Here is a 17,700-nt window from a genome sequence, read left to right as displayed (position 1 = left end):
CTCGATCCCTCTCTCTCTGTCTCTGTAAAAAAAAAAAGAAAAAAAAATGGACCAGGACTATGCTATTAAATATTTAGCATCTTCCAACTGCAGCTGTGACTACTGCTGTATCTATTATACTCTTTGGATATCAAATAAAGCCAGAGAAGTCAAATACTGTCTTCAGCTCCTTAAGTAACTCCCATAAAAACCACCAAAGTAGATTTACCTTCAGAGCAATCCAAGACAGAATTGACTTTCAATAGCAAGACAGACAGTGCCCAGCGTGACCAGGCAGTGGCACAGTGGATAGAGAATCAACTTGGGATGCTGAGACCCAGGTTCAAAACCCCAAGGTCACTGGCTTGAGCACAGGGTCATACACTTGAGCATGGGATCACAGACATGACCCCATGGTTGCTGGTTTGAGCCTAAGGGTTGCTGGCTTGAGTCCAAGGTCACTGGCTTGAGCAAGGGGTCACATGCTCTGTTGTAGGCCCCCAGTCAAGGTACGTATGAGAAAGCAATCAATGAACAACTAAGGTGTTGCAACAAAAAACTGATGATTGATGCTTCTCATCTCTTTCCATTCCTGTCTGTCTGTCCCTATTTATCTATCCCTCTCTCTGACTCTCTCTCTGTCTCTGTAAAAACAAACAAACAAACAAACAAAAGATTCAAGATATATAAAAGTCCTAAAATATTTGATATTTTAGAAAATATTTGTGACCCTGGCCGGTTGGCTCAGTAGTAGAGCACTGGCCTAGCATGTGGATGTCCCTGGTTTGATTCCCAGGCAGGGCACGTAGGAGAAGCCACCATCTGTTTCTCCACCCCACTTCTCTCTCTCTCTCTTTTCCCCTCTATGGCTCAATTGGTTCGAGCAAAGTTGGCCTCAGGCACTGAGGATGGCTCTGTGGCCTCTGCTTCAGGTGCTAAAATAATGGCTCCATTGCTGAGCAGTGGAGCAATGGCCCCAGATTGCAGAGCATTGCTCCCTATTGAGCTTGCCGGGTGGATCCTGGTCTGGCACATGCCAGAGTCAGTCTCTCTGCCTCCCCTCCTCTCACTAAAAAAAAAAAAAGTGAATTTTTGATGGATAATTTGAATTAAATGTAAAGACTGATATTTGAATATTTTTTACGTATAAAAATGACAATTTTATATTTTAATTGAAAAATCACTGACATAAAATCAATAATGTATAATTTTAAGAACATCAAAATATAGTAATGCTCTATTATGTTGGAAAAATAATATATCAGCCATGCTAATATATCTGATTAAACTATTATAAATAAGTTAGCATTAGAATCATCCTTGGAGCTTGTTAAAATATGCATTTCTGACTATCTATTAATTGAGATTCTGGGTAGAAAATCAAGTGTGATCTCCTAGGCCTGGCACCGCAGGCCCTTGGGAGCAGCTCACCGCTCAGCGTGGTGTCCGTCCCCATCTCTTCTCCAGCCGTTCTTCACCGGTCACTCTCAGGCACACATTGTTCTTAAGTATCTCTTCTTTGCTATCTCTATCGCAAATGCTGAACCAACTTGGTCAAATTAGTGAATTTTTCAAGCCATTTCTTCACAGGTTTATTTATTTATAATCTATCTTGCCTTGTAGCTAATAAAAAACCCCTGTGGCAGGACCATTCACTAGCATTTACAAGATGCTGGTAAATTTAAAGGCTTCACGAGATTGGTGGCAAGTCAGTGCTGAATGTGTGATTGAAGGCTAGGGGTTTGCTCATAGGTAAAGACTGACTCAGATTTCAGTTTTAGTTCTTTCCTCTTTCTCTCTTGTCTCCTCTCATTCTCTAGCTTCTTTTTCTCACTGTCATTCTTATTTTTTCTCAACATGGCATGGCATAAATAAAAATTTTTTCATTAATTTCTCAACTGTTGTTTGCTGCTATCTACCTCTTACATAGTTTGAGAACTCAACTTCATCTTAATTGGTCGTTGTGCTTTTTGTTTGTTTAATATAACTAGTTTATCATTATAATATGAATCTTTCTCTTTCATACTGAATTCCTATTAGCTAACTGTAATTTTCTTGGTGTTTATGCTCAGTGTAAAAGGGAATTGACATTTGGAAGCATCTCAGAACCTTTGGCCTATGATTTACAACATTTACTTAATGACACAAAAGCAAACAAACAAAAGAACATATTTTTAATGTCCCCAGAGACTTTCCCCATTAACATCTAATTTTAGGTTGTTTCAGTTCCTGCTGTTGGCGGTCTTAAGGAGCTGCCAATGCTCAATGCTTTCAAAGTTACAGGCGTAGGCAATGAGACTATATGGGACAAAAGTTCTGTTTTCATGGTGTCTCCATTCTAACCTTTCCCTTTAAAATTTAATCAGCATAAGAGGAAATAAACACTTTTTGTTTTCATTGTACAATGGGAGTGATCTCTTCCCTTTCCCCAGTGATAGTCAGGTTCCAGACGGCTGCCTTGAACTGCAAATTTTAAGTCAGGTTAACTCCTAAGAAAACTTGACTGGTGTTTTTAACATGTAAAGGACAACTGTTTCTCAGATGGAGCCAAAGGGCCAAACATTAGTCCAAAATAGTCACAGGACTTACATCTCAACTTTGTCATAAGATAGCTGATGTCAAAGAATTATTTGACAAGTCACCTGCAATATAGCCCAGAAGGAAGAGCTATAAGAAGAAGATTTAGGGTGTACAGAGCATTCTGCTGCTGTAACAGCATTGGGACCAGGACCACAGAATATCTTCTGAATAACTATCAAGACGTAATTTTAATCTAAAAGGAAAGTAAACAGACTTATTAAAAATTATAAAAACTGATTTTTCTGAACTCTGGCTCCTGTTTCCTAGAGGCAAGGGCGGTGATGAGAAGAAGTGCTTGTTCAAATCTATAAATTTTAAGAATTTTCTTATATTTTTTTCTAAAAAGAAAACCAAAAATCATTAAATATTTGCTTCATCCTGGTTGTGTGACAGGGAATTAGCTAGACAAATATTTATTTCCTATAATGTTCATAATTAATGGTTCTAAATTTTATTGACATCAGAATTAAAAAATAAAATTCTTAAACCTTAGAGGGAAAAAGCATTCTAAATTTAAAAGAAGGCAGTTTTACCTTTCATTATTACTCCATTTTGATAACGGAGTTGCTTTATTTTTTTTTTTTTAAGGAATACTTAACAAATTTGTATCAACTTTTAGTTCAATAAGAGTTCTCAGGTAGATATCATGTTTTTACTTATTTGTTAAGATATTTCCTTTTTATCCATATATATTTATCGTTGACAACATTCTTTTACTAGTTAGTTTTAGTAATTAGATTATTTCATTATTTAAGAAACTGGGTTGGCCCCCAACACACAATATAAAATACATGGGCAATATTTTAAGTAACAATGATTTCTGTTTATTGAACTCTCCTTGTGTCTGAGAGACTGTGGCAAGAACTTAACACATGTTGTCTCTAAGTTGTTAGAGTTTTTTCATGTGTCAAGGAGGTAATGTGGTTTTTACCTCTTTGTGTTGTATGGCATAAAGAGTTGGTGAAAAAAATCCCTTATTACAGTGCTGCCCAAGTAGCAATCTCTTCGTGCATTAAGTTTTATTTAATATATTTGATATATTTATATTATATCTTACTTAATAAGATTGACTCATAAAATTATTATTTAACTATTGAGAAAATTGAAACTTAGGAATTTAAGTAACTTGTTGAGTTTCACAAAGTAAAGAAGCCAGAATCTTGAACCCTAAGCCCAAGTTTGTAAGCTGCTTCTATTGTTGCTCCAGTATTCCCCACCCCACATACCATCTCCCAGTATATACAACACAAATGTGAGGGAGGATGGTGCCTTAGCACAGGTGCTCTTTGTGAAGGTGCCTGTCCGGCTTATAGGAGAAGCACTCACCTCAATGATGCTCTATAAAAAGAATTTGTCATTATATTTTGTATTTACTAAGTATTATTTCTTTTTTTGGGTCCTGCATCTGTTTTGTTTTTGTTGCATTCTGTCTCTCTTGCCCTTTCTCCCTCCTCCTATTCCATCTTTCATCTACAAGCCATCCAGTCTCTCATGGTGAAAACCAGAAAGCTTTTCTCCCACAACTTCTTGGTGATCAGTAGGTATGACACAATGCTTGCTTCAGTTAGACCCGAAAGTCTTCCTAATTTTAGTTTGCTATTTAAATTTTTTTTAATTCATTGATTTTTATAGAGAGAAGAAGGGAAAGAGAGATTTTGTTGTTACATCATTTATGACGCCATTGATTGGTTTTTCTCTGTGCTCTGACCAGGGATAAACTTGCAAGCTCAGCATGTCAGGATGATGTTCTAACTAGCTGAGCTACCTGACCAAGGCCTAGTGTGCCGTTAAAAAAATTGTTTTTCTATTGATCTGGATAGGCAGGGGGTAGGGAAAGTGAGGGTGGGGAAGAAAGAGAGAAAGAGAAAAAGAAGCATCAACTCATTGTTTCCCTAAGTTCCATTTAGTTATGTACTCATTGATTGCTTCTTCAACACGCCCTGACCAGGGGTCAAACCCTCTACTTCAAGCACACCAGGTTAATGCTTTCTCCACTGAACCACCTGGATAGGGCCTCGTTTGCAGTTTTTAAAGGTAGTTTAGGAATACTTCAATGACTCTTAAGATATTAGGATAGGATCTCTTAAGAAATTGTGTGAATTTTTATTGACAAAATAAAACACCAATGAATGTTTTTTGTGTGTGAATAGGTCCTTGGGATCAAGTAATGCATTGTTGCTATGAGAAGGGAATGCTCATCCCCTTACAAAATAATACAAACAGAAAATTATTTTATATAACTTGAACTTCATGCATCACATAATCTTTGTAAGAGTAAAACAAGATGGAAAAAAGTAAATGTTTTAAGCAAGAATTTATAAATCAGGGATAAATTTTGGGGAAAAAGTACTTTAAGTACTAGTTTTCATCTTTTCTAGTACAGATATAAGAGACCCTCTCTCCTTTAGGTAAAAAGTTGTAAACATGTAATTACTGGGATAAAAATCTAGAGGAAAAGTCATCCGGCTATTTCCTGCCTTTCAATTAGGAATATAGGCAGTCCTTCCGTTACTCTTCCTGTTCTGTTAGCATTAGCCTTCATACTAATGACCTAGAGATAACCTTTCCTGATAAGTTTTTCAGCAAGAATGAGTCAATAATAATTTCCCCTGTAGATACTGAATTGCTATGGAAATTGGGGCTACTTATACTCATGTTTTCAACATAGTACTCTAAAATGATTATTTCTGAATAGCTACATGATTTAAATGTGCTAAGTAATCTATCAGAACATAAAACCTATTTATAATTTATAAGACAACAAAAATTGATACTAAGGATATCATTTTTCTTGCTTTTACCAGTTGGGGGCTGTAATTTTGAATGAATTGATCACATAGCTGTCACAGCATGTTTAATTTGGGAATAATTAAAAGGTCAAAGTTTTTCTTACAGATTACTAACACTTAAAGTGAAGTAAGACATTTATAGAACAAACTTAGAAATGCTTTTCATGCATATTGTAAAACCATGTGAAAAGTTCTAACTCAACTCCCACATACTCATTTCTCAATGGCTTCCTACAAGACCAAATATAGTCTTATCTACTTAGTAATTTATTCCTTTTCTATACATCTATATCTCTTCATCTAGCCAACTCCCACATCTCTAATAAACATTTTTATTTTGCTCAATTTGCAAAATCTTATGACTTTTAATTCTCTCATGACTCAGAGTCCTACGACGTGCACATATTTGAAATGTGAAATGTGTGGTCATGGATTTTGGAGATAAGTGATTGTTGATTTCCTTCTTATAAATTTATTGTTCAGTTACAGTTTACATTCAATATTACTTTGTTTTAATTTCAGCATACAGCCTAGTGGTTAGACAATCATAAACTTTACTGAATTTTATAGTCAGATTCAAATCTTTTATTATTTTTCTTTTACTTATTGGTGGATTTTCTTTTTGGGTTTTTTTTTGTTTGTTTGTTTTTTCAGAGACAGAGAGAGAGTTAGAGAGAGGGATAGATAGGGACAGACAGACAAGAACGGAGTTAGATGAGAAGCATCAATCATTAGTTTTTCATTGTGGCACTTTAGTTGTTCATTGATTGCTTTCTCATATGTGCCTTGACCATGGAGGTACAGCAGACCGAGTAACCCCTTGCTCGAGCCAGAGACCTTGGGTCCAAGCTGGTGAGCTTTGCTCAAACCAGATGAACCCAAGCTTAAACTGGTGACCTTGGGGTCTCAAACTGGGTCCTCTACCTCCCAGTCCAACGCTCTATCCACTGCGCCACTGTCTGGTCAGGCTGTTTGTTTTTTTGAAGAAAGGAAATATGTGTGTGTGAGAGAGAGAAATATCAATTTATTATTCCACTTATTTATGAATGTGTTGGTTTCCTCTTGTATGTGCCCTGACAGGCCATCGAACCCACAACCTTGGTGTGTTGGAGCAATGCTCTAACCAACTGAGCTACCTGGCTAGGGATTCAGGTTTAAAATCTCAATAGATACTTTTTGGATGTTAACAATGATCTGATAGGAAATGATGCTATCACCAAAATGTCTTCATCCATCTAAAAAGTTATCAATAATTTATGGAAATTTCTCCTTTCTTTTCCAAATTTTCACTGATTTTTAATGTTAAAAAATATTTTTTACAGTATTTTATTTTTGCTTTTGTTTTTTGTCAACTTATGTTTTATTTTTCTTCACTAATTCTTTATAAAACCAATTCTACTCATAGACAACATATGCTAGATAGGCATCTCTCTTTTTAATTTAATTAGTTATGTAAGATATTAGGTGCTTGAGCTGAATGTATCTGCCCAGTATTCATATGTTAAAGTCTTTATCCCCAGTATAATGGTATTTGGAGATGGGGTCTTGGGGAGGTCATTAGTTTTAGATGAGTTCATGTGAGCAGAGCTCCTATAATGGAATTAATGCCATTATATGATGATGAGACATGAGCCTTCTGCTCTGTTAGAAAAAAGCAGTGTATAAACCAGGACCTCACCAAGAGCCTAAACCATGCTGATACCCTGATCTCAGCCTTCCAAGCTTCAGAACTGTGAGAAATTAAATTATTGTTTCAGTCACCCAATCTGTCTGTGGTAATGTGTTATAGTAGCCTTAACTGACCGAGATATTAGGGTTTAGTGTCTGAGTGTCTTTTTTACTTTTTTAGTTGTTTATATTGTATGCATAAATGAATGAGGCATGCACTAAGCTCACCTAGAGCCTATAGTCTAGTAAGCAGAAACCAGTATACATACACATCAATTGACTACAATAGAAGCCAAAAATTAAAAGGTAGTATGAGAGTCACATCCCATATGCTGTGCTAAAAAAAAAAAAAGAAAAAAGAAAAAAAGGAGAAGAAGAGGAAGAGGGGAAAAGAATGTATATTTCCAGCTTAGGGAGTTGTTTACACTTGAAGAACAAGGTGGATTTCTTTTAAAAATATTTTAATATTTATTATCAAAATTTCAAAAATACAGACCTTAGAAAGAATAGTGAAACCCATATACAAAATCCATATGTTTAACTTATCTTTGCCATGTATCCTTCAAAAATTTAGAATTTGAGGTGACAACTGGCTCCCACATCAGAGTGGCTTCTGCTTACCATGTTCTACTTCATGTTTCCTCACTAGACCTATGATAATTGCTGTGAGACTTCACTGAATGCTGTATCAGATATCTTTCTCATCCCTAATGTGTAATCCTTCACCATGGACCTGCCACTTTAGCTAAAATATGAGCAGCAATGAAAGTAGTAAGATAGATGCTGATTCAAAGGCTTACTGTGCAGTGTGCACGATGAAACAATACCTTACAAAATTGGGGTTTAGGAGTAACCTGAAGAATTCACATGAAGCTCTGTTAAAACTGAAAGACTGGGATTTACAGTTATTGGCCCTGAGGATAAAAGGTGGTCAAGAGTATGCATCTATGTTACAGAACCTTTGTAATCAAGTTGATAAGGAAAGTACTATCCAAATGAATTTTATCAGCATTTATCCAAGACTTGGCTACTTATGATTCAGTATATGAAACCAGTTAGTAGCACAATGAAGACACATGCAGAGGACCTAAATTCTGGTCCCTCCCACAGGTTCCCATGATTAAGACAAGCAGCAGGTGAAGAGAAGCTACTTAGGAGTTCATCAGCAGATAGTGGTGAAGATGATCAAGGTTACAACAACAGAATGAGAGAAATTAAAATTCAGCTCTAGGCAACTAATAAAAGAAATTACTTCTGCCAAGAAGAACTATAAAGAAGCTTTAGCTAAAGGGAAAGAGAATGAAAAGTCCAAGGAACATTGCGACAAAGCCACCATGCAACTTTCTTTGTGGCTTAATCAGGATGCATTGGCCTTGCGAGCGAGGGGTGCACCTTCCTCGGAAGCAGTATTATGACACTACACTTCCTCTGCTTCTGAACTCCTTAAAAAAATGTAAGAAAAAATTATAAAAGCACTATAAGGCATATTTAATGACTACAGCCAGAAAATGAGTCCTTGCTATAAAGGAAATAGTAAATATCCACAAAGAGATTCAAATATCGGTTGAGGAAACAGACACCAGCACAGAATACAATAATTTTATAGATATTCACAAAACAGCAGCTGCTAAAGAGCAGAAAACTGAGTTTGATACCTCCTTACTAGAATAAAATGAAGATCTTCAGGCAAATGAGATTATGTGGAATGATTTAACAGCAGCACATTCACAAGTGATGTTGGAACGTTTAGCAGAGGAACTTACGCTGTCACAGAAGATGCTTTCAGACAAGGCATGTGGAGGCTGTACTGGAGCTGGGGAAAATAACTGAGGAATCTTCTAAGACATATGGAAAGAAGTTTCATATTGTGCTTCTGGTAAGCCAAGAACAGACACTTGAAGAGCTGTAACAGTGAGTGCAGCAGCTGAGGTGCACTGAGGCAAAACTTACAGCACAGAAAAAATGAGTAGAGCAAAAAGAGCAAGAAAATAATAGAAAAGAGCCACCTCTGGTAATAAATTATGACAAAGATGCATGATCAGTTAAGCTAGGGAAAGAAAGGAGAGGCTATGCAAATTTGAATCTATTCATCATTCAATTGCTGAAATAATTAGGTCTCTAAGATCTGCATTGGGCTCTTCAACATTCTGTGACATGATCTCCATAAGTGAGAGGCCCCTGGCAGAACAAGAGTGATACCTGAAGCAATTCCCAGAATAGAAGTGCAAGATCTGTTAAAACAACAAGGAGACTTCTTGGTGTGAAAGAGCCATGGAAAACCTGATGAATATGTTCGTTTTGTATATTCTGATGGAGACAGAAACATTTTATCATACAAAGTGTTGATAACATATATTGATTTGAAGATACTAGTTTTCAAACATCCCTCATTTGCATCACTATAAAACAAAACATTTCATCACTAAGAAGTCAAGTGTAGTTCTGCTGAATTCTATTCCAAAGGATAAGAAATGAGTTCTCAATCATGAAGAGGTCACATTGGGAGAATTACTAGGCAAGGGAAATACTGGTAAAATATTTAAGGGCATGTTAAAGGATAAAACTGCTATTACTATTAAAACATGTAAAAAAGATCTTCCTCAGGAACTGGAAATAAAATTTTTACAAGAAGCTAAATTTCTCAAGAAATATGATCATCTCAAATTTGTCAGATTTGTAGGAGATTGCACACAAGACAGTTTATGTCATTATGGAACTGATTCCAGGATACTATTATAGTTTCACTTCACTTTTTAAAAATTACCACCACAGATATATTCCCAGAGTGGAATTGTTGGATCATAAGGCAGTTCCATTTTTTCATTTTGGGGGTAACTCTATACTGCTTTCCACAGTGGCTGCACCAGTCTGCATTTCCACTAACAGTGCATGAGTGTTCCGTTTTCTCCACATCCTCACCAACACTTGTTTGTTGACTTATTGATGATAACCATTCTGATAGGTGTGAGGTGATATCTTATTGTTTGAAAAAATATATGTACCCCTATGTTCATTGCAGCATTATTTACAATAGCCAGGATTTGGAAGCAATCCAAGTGCTCATAAGTACAGGAATGGATAATAAAGCTGTGGTAGATTTATACAATGGAATACTACTCAGCCATAAATAAAAGGAAATCTTACCTTCTGTGACAGCACAAATTGACCTGTAAAGCATTATGCTAAATGAAATAAGACAGAGAAAGACAAATACCAAATCATTTTGCTTATATGTGGAACCTAATGAACAAAATAGACTAACAAACAAAATAGAAACAGACTCATAGATATAGAGAACATACCGACAGTTTCAGAGGATGAGGGTTAGGCATTTGGTAAAAAAAGGTGAAGGGATTAGCAAAGGGAAAAACACTTATAGATACAGACAACAGTGTGGAGACTGCAGGAAGGAAAGGGGATGAGGGAGGTGGAGGAGGGTAGAGCAAGGAACCTTGACTTAGGGTGCTGAATATAGAGTGTAATATACAGACATACTATAGAATTGTGCACCTTAAAACCTTTGTAATTTTATTAACCAATGTCACCCCAATAAACTCAGTAATCTTTTTAAAGTACTACTATATGTGGCATGCCTTTTATATCTTCATACAAATTCTTGATAAAAAATATTGAAAAGAAGAGAATGGAGTATGCAATTCTAGTCATATCCTGAATAACTTACTGACAGATCTCCATGAAACCTTAAATCAAGATTTGATGGCTATATTTGTTCAGCCTACAAATTCACTTAACTGTAATTCTATCCAAGTCACTTCATCTCCATTTTAATGAAAGGATTCTAATGATCAAAGAGCTTGACTGAAATCTTGTTGCATTGTATTTATGGCATTTCCCTATTCTACTTTTCTTATAGCAGAAAAAAATCTGGTAAGCTTTTCATTAAAGTATATTAAGAGAAAAAAATTTAGGTTATTTTGGTAGAAAATTTTGGTGGACATTTTAGTTAAATTTTATAGGAAAAGGCACTGGGTAAGGTCATTCAGGGATTGTTTAGAAACAAAACATTTAAAAGGATAAGGACAAAGAGAAGCCCAAGTTATCACATTATTGGTACCAGGCTATAAAAACAGCAGGAACACGTGTACATAAAGAGAGGATGAGAATGTAAGAGATCTCACTTCTTTTGTGTAAATACTATGCTGTGGGCTCTCATCTATGTTATTCAATATAAGATGTTCTGAATTTTTCTCTAGATAAGAGCTGTTTTTCTTCAGAGTTTCTTTTTGGAAAAGAACTTCTAGCATATTGGGTTGAATGGCTTTCAGGAAAAAAAGAATGAAAGCAGGGAGGTCAATTTAGTGGGCCAGGTATGATAGCTACATGAGTGCTCATGCAATAGTTTTGAACACGGAACATGGAGAAGGACAAGAAGTTGTGCATATTTTATAAGTTACTTTGTAAGGATGTGGAAACTGACTCAATGTGGATCACAAGGGGAATGAAAGAGGCAAAATAAAGAAGGGAATAATAATGTCATATTTACTTAATAACCTGTGACAAGCATGATGCTAAATATTTTACTTAGTTAATTCATTGTAATGTCTATAAACCTTGAAGTCAAATACCATAGGCTTTTCTATTTAAAAAAAAAAAAAGGAAACTGAGAGAAGTGGGAGTTAGAAGACATTAATAAAAAAAGAACATGCAAGTGGAAGACTGCATTACAAGTCCAAACATGTATGATACTACAATCTCTCATTCCTCTACAATGCCTCCCTGAAATGAATTTAAAAGTATAAGATTTTGAGTCTGAGGAAAAGAAATGCTATTAATAATAAGAGGAAAACCTAAACATGAAGAAATATAATGAATTTGGTTTGGAAAGTGTAACAGAAAGTCTGATTGTCCTTCAATGCTCATTCTCTTCTTTTTCTATGGTAAATTGCCTTCCAAGTTTTAATTGATATTGGGCTGTCAAGAATAAAGAACACATTTTTCAGCTTCTCTAATAAACAGGTGCTGATGAATGACAAAATTCTGGCCAAAAAGAAGTAGGGCAAATGCTAAGTTTGGTGTCCAAGGAATGTCATTAGGGAGCAAAGTAATGTTTTTCTTCCACACCTTCTCCTGTTAGGTGGAAAGCGGGGGTCATTGCCGAAGCTTCAGCAGGAATTCTGAAAGATTTATCTTTAGTACCATGAGACTGGAAGCCACAACAGAGAATAAGATAAGATTAACTTGGATCCTTGCCACTGTGAAATGAGAGAATATAAACTTTCTAAAATTATGATTACCCTGGAATTTCTGCCATGGGAAGCATAATCTCATCCTACCAGATATCAATATACTGATTTTGATTTTTCTTCCCCAAACATTCTTTCTTTCTATTGTGTGAAAGTAAAATAAACACCTTCAATATAAAAATACCCATTCATTTACTTACATGTTATTCTTATTCATAATCTTAGATATGTTGAATTATTATTTGTAGTCATTTGATTATTGTTATTATTCTTCTATGAAAGTACTTTGTATAGCTGAAAAAAACATAAGAGGTCAGATATAATTTAGGATTGAATCTTACTTATGCCATACATTAATTATATATCTATGGCAATTTTCTCAATCTCCATGAAAACTCTTTTACTCATCTGTAAAATAAAGATAAACTGCTGTGTAGAGTAAATGAGCCAATGTATAGAATATGGTAAATAAATTGTAGTTGTCCTCTAGCTTATGAACAATGCCTGAAACACAAAAAGTGACATTTATTAAATGAATTATAGCTTTCAAGATGGAAACCCCCAAATAAGTGTAGTTTCGGTATTGCATTGTAAAAACTCTGGTCAAGAGTCTGAGCCCTTTCTCCTGTCTTACTAGAAAGATGGCATCCTGCAAGGAAGGCACCAGCTTGCCACCACCTCCTCTAGCTCCACCACCAGCCTGCAGGCAAAGGCAAAGGCAAAGGCTGAGGCAAAGTCTGGGTGGTATTAAAGATAATCAAACATTATTAAGAAGAAAGACAAGGAACTGAGGTGGTTTAAGGAGTATTTGGGGGCTGGTTGTAGAAGATTGGCTTGAAATTAATAACTGCTTTCCTTATTCCCAGCACCTAGAAAGTGATGCTGACTTTAACACGTCCAATATCAGATGGAAATGAGAAAGTCTTCCCATGTAAACACCGACCAGCTCCACCTGGGGTGGTACCAGTCCACACACTATAGCTCCCTTGTCGGCCTAGAGTCTCAGTTCAGTCACTAGCATGCCGCTGAAGAACCTGTCATTTTCTTTTACTATCCCATGAAAACTGCTCAAGTGTCTCTCACACTGAAGACACACAGACTGACCCCCAAACTGATGGAAGTTTGTGAAGAGATGGGTTTTTCTCTTGAAGCATTGAAAAGGAGAAGTATGACCTTTGAGCACATGCTTGAAGTGCCAATTGTAATTAAAATTTACATATGATCAATGTCCTAATGTGGGAGAGTAAGAAGGTAGCTGCAGCAGATAAACAGGAATTGCTTGGTCTTGCATCAATCATTTGGGAAAGACACTTCAGTTGCTGTTAAACAAAATAATGAAATTAGCCAAGATAAACTTAAATGTAACACATACATGGGGAACGTGAGTGAATAGTTATAGCCAAAACACCAGTATTGCCAGCATTACCCGCAGGGGAACCCCCACTTCCTGAGGAAGATCTGTCCAAACTCTTCGCACCACCCTGCAGGCAGATTAATACTTACAGCCGGAGCACCAAGGAATTCACTGCCCAAAACTTAGGCAAACTCTTCATGGCCCAGGCTCTTCAAGAATGCAATTAAGAAAAGGAAGTTTCCAGAAAACAACTTAACATGGACTTTTGTGACCCATTGGGGCAACTCTTGGAAGAAATACATTTCTATACTGAAAAGCCTTTCTAGTAAATAATAAAATATAAACAATATTTTTATATTGCCTAAATATCTCCTGATTTAAATTTTTATGAATGAAAACACTTCATGGAGAAATAAGCTCCTGGATGAAGAAGGACTTAAATTTGCATATAATCCCTCAAAATTTCCATATAGTACTTAGATAATACAAAAGTAGCATAAATATTTGATTTTATAATATATATTATCTCTTAATAATGATTCTTAATTGACCTTCAGCAGACTACTCATATAAATTTATAATAGGGTATCATATTTAAAAAACAGTAGACACTGTGAGCAAAAGATGCTATTAGAATTGTTAGATAATTATTATAATAAATAAATATTAGCACCAATAAATTTATGACTATAATAATATAATAATAGAAAACCTTCAGTGAAATACAACTGTTTATGAAATCAATATTGAGTTTTATGTGGAACATCTTCTTTGGTTATCAAATGACCATGTTTGATTTCCAAGAAAACTGTGGAAACTTTAAGAACATATATATCTCTTCAGTATGAACAGTTAAGCATCTGTTTATTATGGGGCATAGGCTTGTTCCAAGTTATTTCTCTATATAATCAATCAATACATAATATATAATAAATAATTGAAGAAGATGGGTCTCTGTAGTCTGGATATCTGGGAAATTTTTGATGTGGGGAAGAAAAAATTAGAGCAAAAGCAAGAATGGAAATGAGTTATTAAGAATGGCACCTCAATGCCAGAAATTATGGGTTGAATCTATTTTTGATATTCTGAAAAATGCACATTGTTTTTAATTATTTTAAATACTAGATTGTGTTACTTTGAATGTGGCACTGAACTCTTGGTGGGCCAGGTAGCACTTGGCATTTTATTTAGGTTGCATTATTGTTGGAACATGGAAAGTTATCGAATAAGGGCTGGTTCTAACAATATTTAAACACATAAAAAATGTTGAGGCTGGTGGATTCTTAGGCTTAGATCTCTGAAAGTTTTTAAAACATTCATTCAAGGTGACAAACATTGTTGGTGTAGTGTGTTAGAGCAGAGCTCTGAAGCTAAGGCAAACACAGTGATTGAATTTTTGGTAACTAATCTCAAACTGCTGCATCTATATTTTGTTTGTATTTCTAATATTCTTTGGGAGAGGAGAAGTAAAAGTGGTTGTATTAAATGTTAAAAATATAACAATGCTGTTGGTATAAGTATCATTTTTTTCTGGGTTGGAAATAGAATGTAGGCTCTTTTAGGTAGAGATCAGGTCTTGTTTATTCCTAGGTTTGGGACAATTATGTTTTTACTGCCTTTTTAGAAACTAAGAATAATTTACTTTTAACCAAGTATTTAAAGGTTTTTTTTGGCCCTGACCAGTTGGCTCAGTGGTAGAGCATCGGCCTGGTGTGCAGGAGTCCCAGGTTCGATTCCTGGCCAGGGCACACAGGAGAAGCACCCATCTGTTTCTCCACCCCTCCTCCTCTCCTTCCTCTCTGTCTCTCTCTTCTCCTCCCGCAGCCAAGGCTCCATTGGAGCAAAGTTGGCCTGGGCACTGAGGATGGCTCTGTGGCCTCTGCCTCAGGTGCTAGAATGGTTCTGGTTGCAGCAGAGCAACGCCCCTGGTGGGCATGCCGGGTGGATCCTGGTCGGGCGCATGCAGGAGTCTATCTGACTGCCTCCCCGTTTCCAACTTCAGAAAAATACAAAAAAAAAAAAATTAGATAAAGTTATTTTTTAACTTCTTTATGGAGTCACATACATGCAGAGAATAAAGAAAATGTTGTATATTTTTCACTATTCTACTTATATCATTTCCTTGTTTTTAGTATCTAGTCTAAAGATGGTAGAGTACACCAATGAAAATGGCTAACTGTAAAAGTGTTCAAGATAAATGATATCCTTACTTGTTCTTTTCTTTAATAAAGTGGGAATCTCATCTCTAATGATATTCCATTACCTACATCTATATAAATATAAAATAAACTTTTATATAGAACATAAGTGCATTATTGTACAAAATATGAAATCAGAATTATTTTTTTCTCTACTTTTTTTTTGGTTTGGAGCCTTAGAACAAGTTTTTTCCTTTTTCTTTTTTTTTTTTTTTTTCCTAGAAAGAGACAGAGAGAGAGAAAGATGGGGACAGACAAGGGAGACAGATGAGAAGCATCAATTCTGCATTGTGGAACCTTAGTTGTTTATTCATTGCTTTCTCATAACTGCCTTGACCAGGGCAGGGGCAGGGGGACTACAGCCAAGCCAGTAGCCCCTTTGCTCAAGCCAGTGACCTTGGGTTCAAGCCAGCAGTCTTTGGGCTCAAGCCAGGAACCATAGGATCATGTCTATGATCCCAAACTCAAGCGAGCAACCCTGCACTCAAGCTGATGAGCCTGTGCTCAATCTGGCGACATAAGGGCTTCTAACTTGGGTTATCTGAATCCCAGGCCAGTGCTCAATCCACTGCATTACTGCGAGGTCAAGCATCTTTGGATAAGTCTTTATTCTGTGAAACTCAGCAGGTTTCTTAACTCTTAGTCTGAACATTCTTTACAATTCTGTCTTATCCTGGATTCTACTTGACTGGCAGCCTTCTAAGTCACCCAGTAAATTAGTTGGAGCCATATTCTCAAATGTCATATATACTGCTTCCAAAATTCAAATAGACTAACCAAATTCTGTATTTCTTCCTTAGAGGTAGCAAGTGAAAGGTATAACCTGTTCTTTATTTTGAAGGAAATATCTTAAATATCCACATGCTGCTGGACTCCTAAGATCTCTCTGATGATCTGGCTAATGACTCTTTATAGGTCCATCTTCCACCTCTAGCTCAAATATTTCTAACCAGGCCATCGAGAGTACTTGTGCCTTATATTCAGCAATTCCAGTTTGTGTGATGTCTGTAAGGCCAGTGACCGCCACCATTGTGGCCATGCAGAGTCTCATTGGATTCAGGCAGACAATAAAAAAACAGTGGATCCAAAAATGGTGGACCATTCCTTTATTTAAGTCTTGCACTGGCCAATGAACACACAGGGAAAACACTTCTCTTTCATTCAGGGCTTCCAAAGCCGCTGACACATTCTCCGGTCTCACAACCAGGAGATCTTCTCTGGTTCTTTCTGAAATCAAAGCCTCACCAGTCTCAGTAGGGTTCCCAAACCCCTCAGCTCTGGTTCCCCATTGACAGACCTTCTTCTTTTCTATAAAACTGGCCTCTTCTTCAGCACTCTGCATTCTCTGTTGTCCCTGCAAAACTGCCTGGGCCCACAAAGACCCCTCCTCCAGCAAACATTAGCAAAACAATGTCCCCGCCCAAGCAGAATGCAATCCCTGCAGTTTGCAATCAACTGCCCTGCTCTGAGGGCAAGCACACACTTGACTGCCCAGTGCCATTTTTTAACAATAAAAGTGAGCAAACTCAAAAAATACAAATCTTACAAACTCATTTGCCCAACCATGTCACATTCTCTCTCTATAAAGCTGAGTATCTGCAGAATATCAAGATGAACAAGTGTCTGTGTTCTATGTCATGGCAGAACAGAAAACAAGCAATTTAACATAGCCTTGGATCATGCCTGTAAATATCTTCTGCCCTTCCCATGTAAAGGCAGGCTGAGTTTTAAAATTCTCTTTACTGATTGAGATTTTAAAAATTATGTGTGTGTGTGTGTATATATATATATATATATCAATAAATACATATTACATAATAATATTAATAAACCTACTTTGAAGCTGCAATCGGAGATACTTAAGTCTATGGTTTTCCATTGTCATCCATATAGGTGTTGTAAGAGTCATTCAAAAAAAATTAAATGGG

The 17,700-nt window shown here is 36.3% G+C and overlaps 2 pseudogenes; both read left to right on the top strand.

Moving 5' to 3' along the window:
- Positions 1-7,831: 7,831 nt before the first annotated feature.
- LOC136310742 (tyrosine-protein kinase Fer pseudogene) lies at positions 7,832-12,178 on the top strand (annotated as a pseudogene).
- A 683-nt stretch (positions 12,179-12,861) lies between these two features.
- Positions 12,862-13,801, top strand: LOC136310740 (eukaryotic translation initiation factor 3 subunit H pseudogene; annotated as a pseudogene).
- The last annotated feature ends 3,899 nt before the right edge of the window (positions 13,802-17,700 follow it).

This window comes from Saccopteryx bilineata, chromosome 7 (genome assembly GCF_036850765.1).
Source record: "Saccopteryx bilineata isolate mSacBil1 chromosome 7, mSacBil1_pri_phased_curated, whole genome shotgun sequence".
Lineage (NCBI taxonomy): Eukaryota > Metazoa > Chordata > Mammalia > Chiroptera > Emballonuridae > Saccopteryx > Saccopteryx bilineata.
This window is presented reverse-complemented; position numbering and strand designations above follow the sequence as displayed.